Below are 11,248 nucleotides of genomic sequence, written 5' to 3'. Positions count from 1 at the left end.
GGCACTTTTGTGCTGAGATACTTCACGAGTGTTTTCGTTTATTAATACAATTTTTTAAAACTACAAGGCGGTCCTTCTACGTGGGTCGCCCCTTCCAGGTCTCCAGCAACTTTTGCGCGCTGCGCCACCGACCATCCTACGGGGTGGCCCACTCTGAGGCGAGATTTGGTATTGTTGATTTTGTTGCATTTCTGCGTTCAAACGTGGCGCCAAGTTCAAAAATTATTGAATTTACGCACGTCGCATTTTATACGAAAAGTGCTTAAAATTCAACGCAGAATGTGGAATTGATTAAAAAGTGGGTCTTTCCATTCTAAAAAACTGGTCTTTGTCCATGTATCACCGTTTTGGACCACCGTGTATAATTTAAAGTACCAACGAAAATAAACTTGACTACACCCACAAATCGGTTATATGATACTTCCTGGCTCAGGATACACCTGTTTACGATCTAAAGGGGAGAGGCCGCTGGACTAACCCCATCAAAGGGCATGAAGAAACATGAAAAACTAGTTACTCCGTGATGGCATTTTGCGTTTTGCAAATTAGAGAATAACTCAAAACAATCAATTTAATAGACATTACTTTTAGCTCTAACAGGCATTGCTCAGCAGCTTCACATTCTCAAATAAGTCAAACAAACATGGAAACAAACGTTACATTTCGGATCTTCGACCTCGAAAACCATAACTATCGCGTAATCTAGTTTATTAATTACAGAAAGATGCCCATAATGGAGGGGTGAACTCCTTCGGCGGACGCACTACTTATTAACAGTTCTTAGGTGCAAATATTGTTAATAAACCAGTTCAATAACCAATCGCAGGCCAACCGCCTTTGAAAACGAGCATCTTGGAATTTTAATTACATGATTATTGTTTATACCGTGATCAGCAAGACGAGTATCTTCCGGGAAGACTTTCAACTCAGAGAAATTATTTCATGCTTTGTTTACTCTAATTCAGTATGGCCCTGTAGGTGGAGATAGACCCACAGGAGAGTTTAATCCTCGAATTTAGCATTGAACAATCGCACGTCCGTATTTTCATGGTTTACTTGAAGAGAAACGAGCTGCTTCCGCCTTCTGTCCACTGAAGACATTATCGGTCCACTAGAGTGTTAAAGTGACGATTATGCCTTCTGAAGCAGAATACTCCGAAGAGAGCGTCGGGGGTTTTGACTAGTCCATTCATAAACGAAAGAACCATCGGATTTTTGTTACATCATTGTTTATGACTTTCGACAATTAGAACTATGCTCCACCTATTTGCAAAACTATTGACGATTTATTTATACCTGATCTAGGGCCATATTCAAACACTTTCGCAAGGGGTCAGGTGATTTAAATCGTCAAGTCATAAAAGAGGTCCCATAATTCATTAGGTACGTGCCAAACTTCGGATAATCAGCCTTTTACGTGCTATTTCACCTCAGGTGGTATGAAAATCTTCGAAAAGTACTTTCTAATGACAAATGGTGGCATTTCTTAACACCTTCTAACACGAAATTAACTCGAATATAAGGCGTTTGGTTATAGCGTGGGAGACATGAGTGGCATATGAGTTAATGGGATTTTTAAGTGTTAGAAGACTTAATTGAAAACCAGTTGGAGTTAAAGGAATTTTTTCACCCCAATACAACTTTCAGAAATATTCGAAGTTTTCAGAAATCCTTGTAGCTGGAGAATTGAAAATGGCAGGGAAATGCTGTTTGCACCGAAATTTTTCTTCTGCCAAATAAAGACTCAGAACCCACATGATCTCAGGTTAATTTAAGCTGGTTCTGGCCCCGATTTGGAAAGACTAACAGGATTCCGATGTTACGGGAAAATGCTGGAAAAAATGAACTGAAGTCCTAATCATTGCAAGTTTTCATCAAAGGGACCCGTCCACTTCACTAGAGGCTTTTTCAGGTTTTCCGCCAATTAACCTCTTACTAAAGGAGCGCTTTAACATTTATGTAAATGACACTGGACGGAAGGTGAAAGCAGGAACTCCATGGATGAAGAACAAGTGAGGAGAGGTGATCTACTACCTAAGCCGGGCAGTCACGGGACGTGGAGTTTTCCCCCGGAACTTAAAAAGAGTCGGTATGTTGGTTCTGTGCGAAGTCAGATGATGCGTAATATTCAATAGTTTAATAGCAAAAATTTACCGGTCTGATAAAAGAACTTGGCATGGAGGAATTTAATAAGGAAACCTACGCGAATCTCCTATTGAAATTAGAGACATTGGGATACAATTGAAAGATTCCTGGAGGCAGCGAGAAAGATTAAGATGGAGGAAGAGTGGATTCGAAAACAGCGGCGGAGATCTTGAGTCGCAGAAAAACAAGTATGTACTCTACCACCCCTCTTTTGAAGTAATTCCTGAGAGAAGTCCCAGAATGGAAATGCGGTGGAAAGTGGAAAGGCTAGTATTCCTTGGGTTCCTCAGAGCGAATGCCACACTCTGAGATTGAACAATAGCAAGAACATCAAGGTTTCTCGGGTAATCCTTCACCGCTAGGTTAGCCTTTATCCACTATACAACAAATTTGTTTTGACTAGCTGGTCAAATCCTATTAAATTTTGACAGTGTTCGAAATGCCCCATTGGCTATCTTTACGCTCGGTACAGAGTATAACAAATATAAGGAAAAGCGATCTTTGTTTCAGGTTTGAGAACGTTTCTAAGCTGATCTAAAAAAAACATTGCAAATATACAATCATGTTCAACCATGCCCCGTGGTAACCGTAATTTCCAACAGGAGTAAACGTCCATTCTTGATCACCCCGTACACGTACATATTTAGGTGTGAATGAGTAAATATATAAATAATTTTTTATTGAAGTTAAAAATTATTCTCTGTATTTTCGAACATGTTTGTCCCCAGGATAAGCAGTCGATATCTCGGTAACATCAACGCGCGATAAAGTCAGAAACTCCACAAAATTAACCATCTTCCCAAACTATTTGCTTAAATTTTTCATTCTATTCAGTTTCTTCTTTTTAAGCCCCTTTCCTTATCTCATATCCCGGCTTCCATCATGTTGTTTACAAGCAGGTACGCATTTAAATTGAACATGATTTATAACGTCACTAAAAGCTTACCAATGTTCTCTACCATCCTTATCCTTGACTCTATTATTAAAAAGCTTGGGTCCTACTCAAGTCAGACTTTAAAAGAAGAGAGATTACAATGGAATGAGCATATATACAGGTAGATCCAAACGATGCTTTCAAAGCACGTAGGCTGGAATTCTGTCCAGTTATTGGAGAGACGACAGAGTCGCCATCTAAATACAGGGCAGTTAGGACTGCGCCCAAAAAACAACATATTGCGCTTGTCATATCATCAACCTGCCTATTTGAGCTACCCTGTATACCACTATACACATAGCGTTTCTAAACTAAACCACTTACCTTTCTCCCACTAAAACTACCTGTGCACAGCCCAGTGGGTTCTTTCAAGAATTCCGTCTTCGTTAGTATTCGCTCGCACGAGGTAACGTGGTACCATTGTCGATTACCGCGCGTCCAAGTGGTACCGCCTCAATACCGTTAGTTTTAGTGAAAACTTTCGCGGAAAACTTGGATTTTTCCAACACTGAAGCCCTATGTGTTCGTATGGTTTAAGGTTTACAGTTTGTTAGATAAAAGCTCGGTAAGTCTGTTAGTGCTAAGGAAAGGAAGAGAAGGTGTGTAAAGTGATGGTTTGGTACTTCTTCGTGTTGAAGGTTAGGTAACTCGTGAAGAAGATGGCTGTGCCCGTACGCGATGACGATGGTGGTTTGCATACCGGAGTTATAATTTATTGAGGTCATTGGTACTCATGAAATGTGAAATGGGGTATTAGAGCTATATCTTCGTTCTTCAGCATTTGGTTTTAACGTGCGTCACAAAACGTTACTTAACCTGCATTGGTGACACTGTCGGAAGCATTAATAAAATCCCACACTTATTAATCGTAAACTGACCATTTCGCAATCAAATTGTGTCAGTCGGTTCGCATTAGATTCAGTACAGTCCAGCCTTGTCTAATTTACAATTATTTTCCTTTAAGCCTACATAAATGCATATTTTATGTTTGACATTGTATGGTAGAAATGGACATTGCTTTGCTTCACGCTTTTACGCATAAACATATCTTTGGCTACCGCACCTTAAAATTTAGATGCATAACTTTCTATTGAATATGGGTGCAAGTGATTTAATTATCTGAAATGAATTAGTGAGTAAGTGCTGGAAGGACGAATTTTGAATACAAGCAGCAAATCTGGACAGCACCTAAAGCAGTTCAGTTTTGACCTGCTATATATAAACTAGTTCAATACGGAAACTCTACCACTCTCTAGTTTTCAAGAACTCCCTTTGAATTCGGATTACTTGGAATTATCATAACTGGAAGAGTTTCAAAGGGCAGCTGTTAAGCTGAATTCAGTTTACTTCAAGTCTACAAAACTGCAGAGGTTACCCCGAGATATTTTGAACTTGGGCCAGTCCAACTTAGACTTAAAGCCCTCCTTTTTTTTTTAATTTCCCTGAAGCTCAGAACAACAATTAACGTAAAAATTGGTCCAGATTTGATAACATATCTTCAGGAGGTACGTCTTGAAGAGATCTCTTAACGATGACGTCAACACGAAAAGAAATGTAGTTCTCGAGGTGTTGTCGACATATGAACGATTTGCAAACTTCATGGAGATATTTTATATGCTCAGTTTTTTTAAGAAAGTAAATCTTCAAACGCAACATTTGCAAAACGCAAAAAAAGCCTTTGATATGAGAAGAGTGTTCTTCCCGGCTTAAGAAGGTCTGAAAGCTAGTTTACCGATGACCTAATTCGAAACATTTTTTTCAAAGGATTTTTAACAAGGTTTTTTCCGATGTTTCACAGTATTCTGAAGGAATTGTTTGCAGGCTTCACAAAACCAAACCCAAACTTCTCCTCCATTTTCCTATCATATGTGGAGAAGACTTACAACTTAACAAATTGAATTAGAGGTATCCAGACCTTGAATTTCTCTTATTCGGATTCATCCAGTTCACTTCTGATCGCATTTCAAATGTTTTGCAAGTATTGTAATGCAGTCTCAGACTCATAGACATAATTAGGCTAGTTAAGATTCCTGGGGTTTCTTGAGATTATTACAAGAGCGTCTTTGGCATCACTTCAGGATACCTTAGTTTTTTGAATTCCTGGTCGGGTGGTTTGAACAACTGAAATGCCTGCAGAATAAGTATTTACTTCAGCCTTCTAAGTGAACCTCTGATAACTAACGAAATTTCACTGCAGCTTTCTCTTGTGAGTTCAGGTTAGTGACTTGAGCTCAGCTGAGTTAGAGGATCTTTGAAACATGTTCCGAAACAAGTTGAACCAAGAGGGAGTTCTTTTTTGGGCAAAGTAATCAAGTCGTTTTTTGAAATGTTCAGGAAAAATTCTACACACAGGAATTTTATGAAACGAACTTTATCTATAGAATGTACATATATAAAATAAAAATTGTTAAAAAAATAATATAAAATATGGAATATGTAATATATAGCAGTTATTAGGGCGAGAGGTTCCTCGACCATGAAGCCGGTTGAAAACTTGATATCAAGTAAAGTTTTATTGTAGGACAGTGAAATCAAGTGAAGCATTTATTTTTTCAGTAGTCCCATTTTCAAGTTCAGAAGTATTTTGCAAAAATGTCAAATTACTTGATGAATCTCTGAATAGCGGGATTATCGAACTGTTCCCTAAAAGGGGCTTATTATTGCCTCACTTTAAAGTAGGGCTAGATATCTTAAGATGTGTATCCTTTACAACTTTGTACAAATTCGCAATTGAATTAATTAAAAATCAACTCACTTATATGAATAAGACTGGTCACACAAACAGTTAGAAATGGTTAAAGCAAACAAACCGCTAGTACCGTTCTTCAGGGTCCTTTCCCGCATATTAAATGGCTCACATATCTTTATCGCTAATGGAATGTCATTGTAGTACAATTAACAGTTTAATATATCTGTTGATAAATTTTAGCCAAAAGAAAGTAAACTTGAAATATATTATTGGAATGAGTTCTCCTCGGTAATGCCAATAAGCGCACAAGCCACAAACCGTATTAGCTTCCGGTTAAAAACAATAACATGGGAATTGTGTCTCCATAAAAACCTTGATAATGATGGGACTTCACAGGGAAACTTGTGCTCTTGACATTGATGGTTTATTGGCTTCCAAAGACTTTTCTCTTTTAGAGACTGGCGCCTTAGGTTTTGTACATGATTCGCCATGCGATCGCGTGAATATACTACTGTGATAAAAAAAAAGGTGAATTTATCATCAAGCGGATACTACAAAAATCAGGAATCAGTTTTTTTGTAGACACACGCGATTTTGCATACACACAAAACCTCTCAAGAAACGATTTCTGACCACAAAAACGTCATGAAATGCATCATTGCCGGAGATGGACTTCGGTCTACGTGTACGGCCTGAGAAAAACCTCGCCGAAGAGGCTAAAAAATTAAGGACAAGTTGACAGTTTTCTTCAATATTCGCGGTGTTGTGCATTACGAATTTCGTCCGTCAGGCCAAACTGTTAAGGAGGCATTTTATTCAAACGTGGCATGCCTGAAGCTATTCGTCTCAAGTGACCAAAATTATGGCCAGACACCTCTTGGCTTCCGCACCACGATGATGCACCATCTCACGCGACATTGGCCCTTCGAGAACGTTTTGCCAAAAACTCCACCCATATCGTTCCACAACCACCGCATCCGCCTGATTTGGCACCGTTGGACTTCTGGTTGAACAAGCTCAAAAGACCACTTCTGGTACACCGTTTCGACTCGGTTGAAGAGACAAAAATTTGAATTGAAGAAAGTATTGAAGATCGTGCCGGAAAAAGAGTTCTCTGATTGTTTCGAGAATTGGACAAAACGATGGAATAAGTGCATTGTGTCGGACGGGCAGTACTGTGAAAGCGATGAAATTTGGTCGAAAGAACAAATAAAGATTTTCATTTCATAAGTGCATTCACCTTATTTTTTCCATCACAGTAGTAGATGAAATCTCACTAATTAGTCTGAATTAATCGATTCTAAAAATAACAAACATTACAAAGTAACCCTGCGTCGCATTTAAAATTCAGATTCAGGTAAAATAAATATTAAAATTAAATTAGATATTCACGTAATCAATTTTTAGAAGGTTTATGCCCGGTTTTGGAGGCCACTTACTTACAAAATTATGCGGATTTTAGTCCCTAAAATCTCCCAATAAATCGCCCAAATTTATGCTGATTTCATTCTCCAAAATTTATCAATAAATCAGTGTAATTTACCGAGGAGTTTCCATGTTTCAGTAATTTTTGAATTCAATGTAATTTTATTCAGATATTGTGCGTTATGTTGCATGTTAGTTATTTGACTCGTCGTGGAATTTAATCTCTTGGAAAAGCGCATTTTAACTTTGCTTTGCATTACTCATCTATTATGTAGAGTGCAATAAAAGGGATTTCTGTAGATATACGTTATAAAGAGGAAATTCTAAAAATCAGGAAGGATGTAGAAGCCGCGGGTTTTGAATCAACTAACGATAATAGTATACCTTATTACTATTTATTTATTTATTTATTCAGTAATTTTTATTCCATTGAATATACTAATAGAAATGTATCAACCTCCTGTGTTGCCAAATTTCAAAAATTTTGCTTTTGTTGCTTACATGCAACGAGGAGACTTCCTAGCGACATACACATGCGGAGAGTCTTCTAGTAATATTTAATAATATCAAATAATAAAATAAAAAAGGTATCTCTTCACTCATAACTAATTAAATGAACAGATATTTTTTTCTGGACAGCTGTATGCGAAATACATAACGCAATCTCATAAATTGCAAGAAAAATGCACTTTCTTGATTTAGGATAGCGATTGAGAACTTATTTGAAGTGAAATTCTCAAGACATCTCAGCCTTTATGTTATCTTCTTATTCAACCATATAAATTAGTGAAAATTTCTGTGTGACCTACAACTGACCCCTAGAAATTCAAAAAAAAAAAAACAAGAAACACAAAATGCATAAATCCGTCCCTGATTGGTATTATTCATAGATTTTCGCCTAGAATTTGCTAACGGATATTAGAATATTTCGTTTCGGAAAACATACAGGGTTTCCGCAACTTAAATTCGAAAAGCCCCGATCGCCAAATTTGATTCGAAGATATAACTACGCATACTTTTGTTACTCATAGTTGATAAGTGGCAGCACGGTCCCGGCTAAATGCCTGTTTGTGAGTGGTTTGTTTATCGTTCATTATAATTTATTATCACTTCACCACCGCAGACAAAGAACCATAAACCGTAGATAATTAACCCGGAGTGATCAACAATCGTCTGGGAATCCAAAATCGGGGTCGGAATGTTATTTTAACCCACAAGTACGTTTCATTATTTCTGTGATTCCCGTATCTGGCAGTGCCCGTGGACGGCGCGGCGGATGGTTGGGGTGAAGTTTGATACTTCAATTGCACCTCTGGCGGCGAATTAAAGATTGTAGTTGGTGGTCCAGACCTGAACAGTGAACACTCTGCCAAAAAGAGAATTGGCATAAATGCTGCCCGAAAACTGAGTGAATTAGGAAGAATTTTCCATGAATTCTGAACAATGTCGCTGCTTTTGTGGCTCACATAATAATCAAGGTCGAAGACATAACGCGTGATAAAATGGTTTGGAGTCGAAAATTTGATTCTGACCATAAAATTACCAGCAACTAAATGACGATTGATATGCATTTTCTAAACTTTAACATCCGAATCTCAGAAACATAGAATTTGCAGACCTCCCCTCGCAGCTTATTAAATTTTCCTATGAAAAATTCATCCCTTTTCGTTTATACTTTCATGATTTGGTCACTGAAAATTGCACCAGAAGTTGATTTTCACTCTTCTACTAAAACTGCTATTCTCTAAACCTCGTAATTACAGGACGTTGCTTATTAAATGCAATCAAAGAACGAAAAACGAACTAATTTACTTTAACGTTCACATAAACAAATCGAATGTAAATATCTGTAGCTAAGAAAGCATTAATGTCAATAAATTTCCTGCTCCTTGAGACGAAGGAACATTCTCTCATAGGACTTGGTTTGCAATTTGATAGAATTCTTCATTCGGAATTCAACCTACATGACACGCACGACATGAAACCAAACTACAATGTTTTTAAATTTAATTACACAGAACACAATTAACACTGAAAAAGATATTTTTACTACCTGATCATTACGAAGGAGAACATGTGTCTGCTCTGCTCAGTGAGCATTAAAATGTGATACTCTATAAGTTTGATGAAGGATTTTATGGATGAAAAAAAGCCCAACGACTATAAGTTTTTGTTCTAATGCCAGTTCTTGCTTAGTTGAATCTGCTCAATTTCAGAGGAATACTTTCAAAATGTTTCCTATGGGAAAGAACTGCGCTTGCGCGAGCTTTTCAATCTCCATCATTTTAAAAAGCTATCAAAAGTGCTCCAAGAACAACCAAAAAAGGTGAATTTCTTAGGAGAGGTCAAACCGTCCCTACGAACATTATTTGACAATTTTCTCGATGTTAATTTTCCAGGTTAGAAAATTTCTCCAAAAGTACACAAAAAACATTCGAAAAAAGATAAATCTACTGGCAAAACTAGTTGAAAATATTCGTTTCAAAATTCCCCAAAAATGCTGCTGAAGAGTATTTTTTTGGGGTGTTCGAAATTTCCTGTGTTGGGATAGCTAGGATTTTTCTTGCTGTTTCTTATTGGGTCGGATGTCATGAAGTAACCAAAACACTCTAGAGAAAATTTCCAAAAATTTGTTGCTTAAAAAACATTCTGTGTTTTAATAAATAGTTTATGCAAGCGTAAGGAACACCATTTTCACGTAAGGTTCGATTCGATTTAGATACATCAAGATTCATCTAGGAATTTTAAGGATATGCCCATACGTCCTGTTGAATCTTAGACCAGCCAAACTGGTAACGTCCAGTAGACATTGGCAAATTTCATAATTGTCCCTAATGAAAAAATTAAAAACTGTACCTCCGTTATGGGAGCGAGGTTGGGTGGCGGCCCAGTACAGCAGACCAGGAATGGCGACGGATTTCCTGTGATTAAAAATTTCGGCCAGTGCTCCAGGCTTGCTAAGACTGGTCTTGACTAAAAACGGAATTTTCCTGTGTATTATCGAACTTTTTCCAAAAAACCGGGAATGTTTTTTTGACCCCCAGTGTTTCGGAAAAAAAATATATTCTGGACGTATGTTTACAGGACCTTTTATTTCTTATTTTGGCCTTCGGAACGTCCCTCTACATTTACGGACGTGTATCTGATATCAATGTGGTCCCTAATGTGATTGTACCACCAAAAATAAGATATCTGGGTTCACCACTGTGTAAATTTTTATTGCTTTTCATTTCATTTTGTTATTGATTAAAAGAAACTGAAGTACATGCACTTACCTTCAAAAAGACGGGCCAAATGATGTAAATTAGTGTTCTTAACGAACCGTTCCGTCTACCACACTTACGACCACACACTTCTACGTATCACTGCACAATGCACAAGGGCGATAATGACAAAAGTTGCACTTGTGAAAGTGAAATGAGATTACAAATAGAGACATTCGTACCCAAAAAAAAAGGCCCCTCGTTTTGTATTTTCTGTATTTTCCATGCCACAAATCGCATTTTTGATTAAAAAACGTTGGTTTAATTATGAAGCCACAATGAGTCAATCACGTCATTCGATAAGGCAAATAGATCGATTAGTGAAGTGGAATTATTTGAGTGTAGAGAATGTAATTATTGAATTAAAATGTAATAATATTTGGAGAAATTATACGTTTGAATTCGATTATCAGAATATTTGCCCTAAATAAACAAGGGTGAACTAAACGGTGTTCAATTAAAACAATTACCACAGTTAGTGAAGTACAAAGGCAAAACAGTTCGTTTCGATAGCCACGTAATCCAACTAGAAGCATTTTTCTTATTTTCTAGAAAAAAAAATCGTTTGAGACCTTAAAATGAAAGAATTATCAGGGCCGGCCTTAGCAAGTCTCGCGCACTGGACGAATTTTTAATCATTCCCGCTTACTGCTCATGATAAAAACTCTGACGATACCAGCCCACCTCTCTGGACAGCCCCCTCTCCCTCTCCTTCATAAGATCGGTACTACCTTTTCTGCAGCCCTCTTTCGACCCAACTTGGCGTCCTTTCTTGGATTTCTACTCAAACGA

General features: G+C 37.6%; 1 protein-coding gene and 1 long non-coding RNA gene across 3 annotated transcripts in view; one reads left to right on the top strand and one right to left on the bottom strand.

The window, feature by feature from the left end:
* LOC136339550 (uncharacterized) overlaps nucleotides 1-10,624 on the bottom strand; it is a 37,021-nt gene extending 26,397 nt beyond the window's left edge. The window contains exon 1 of the long non-coding RNA XR_010732158.1: nucleotides 10,469-10,624. This is a non-coding gene — a long non-coding RNA (uncharacterized lncRNA). The remainder of the gene's footprint in view (nucleotides 1-10,468) is intronic.
* uif (sushi, von Willebrand factor type A, EGF and pentraxin domain-containing protein uif) overlaps nucleotides 3,465-11,248 on the top strand; it is a 40,480-nt gene continuing 32,696 nt past the window's right edge. Inside the window, exon 1 of one of the 2 annotated variants that reach the window (XM_066282902.1) lies at nucleotides 3,465-3,644. The gene's annotated coding sequence lies outside the window, so the exon portion shown is untranslated. The remainder of the gene's footprint in view (nucleotides 3,645-11,248) is intronic. The other variant, XM_066282900.1, reaches the window with a different exon arrangement.

This window comes from Euwallacea fornicatus, chromosome 5 (assembly GCF_040115645.1).
Source record: "Euwallacea fornicatus isolate EFF26 chromosome 5, ASM4011564v1, whole genome shotgun sequence".
In the NCBI taxonomy this organism is placed as follows: Eukaryota; Metazoa; Arthropoda; class Insecta; order Coleoptera; family Curculionidae; genus Euwallacea; species Euwallacea fornicatus.
Note: the sequence above shows the minus strand (reverse complement) of the source record. Positions and strands in the feature narration are given on the sequence as shown.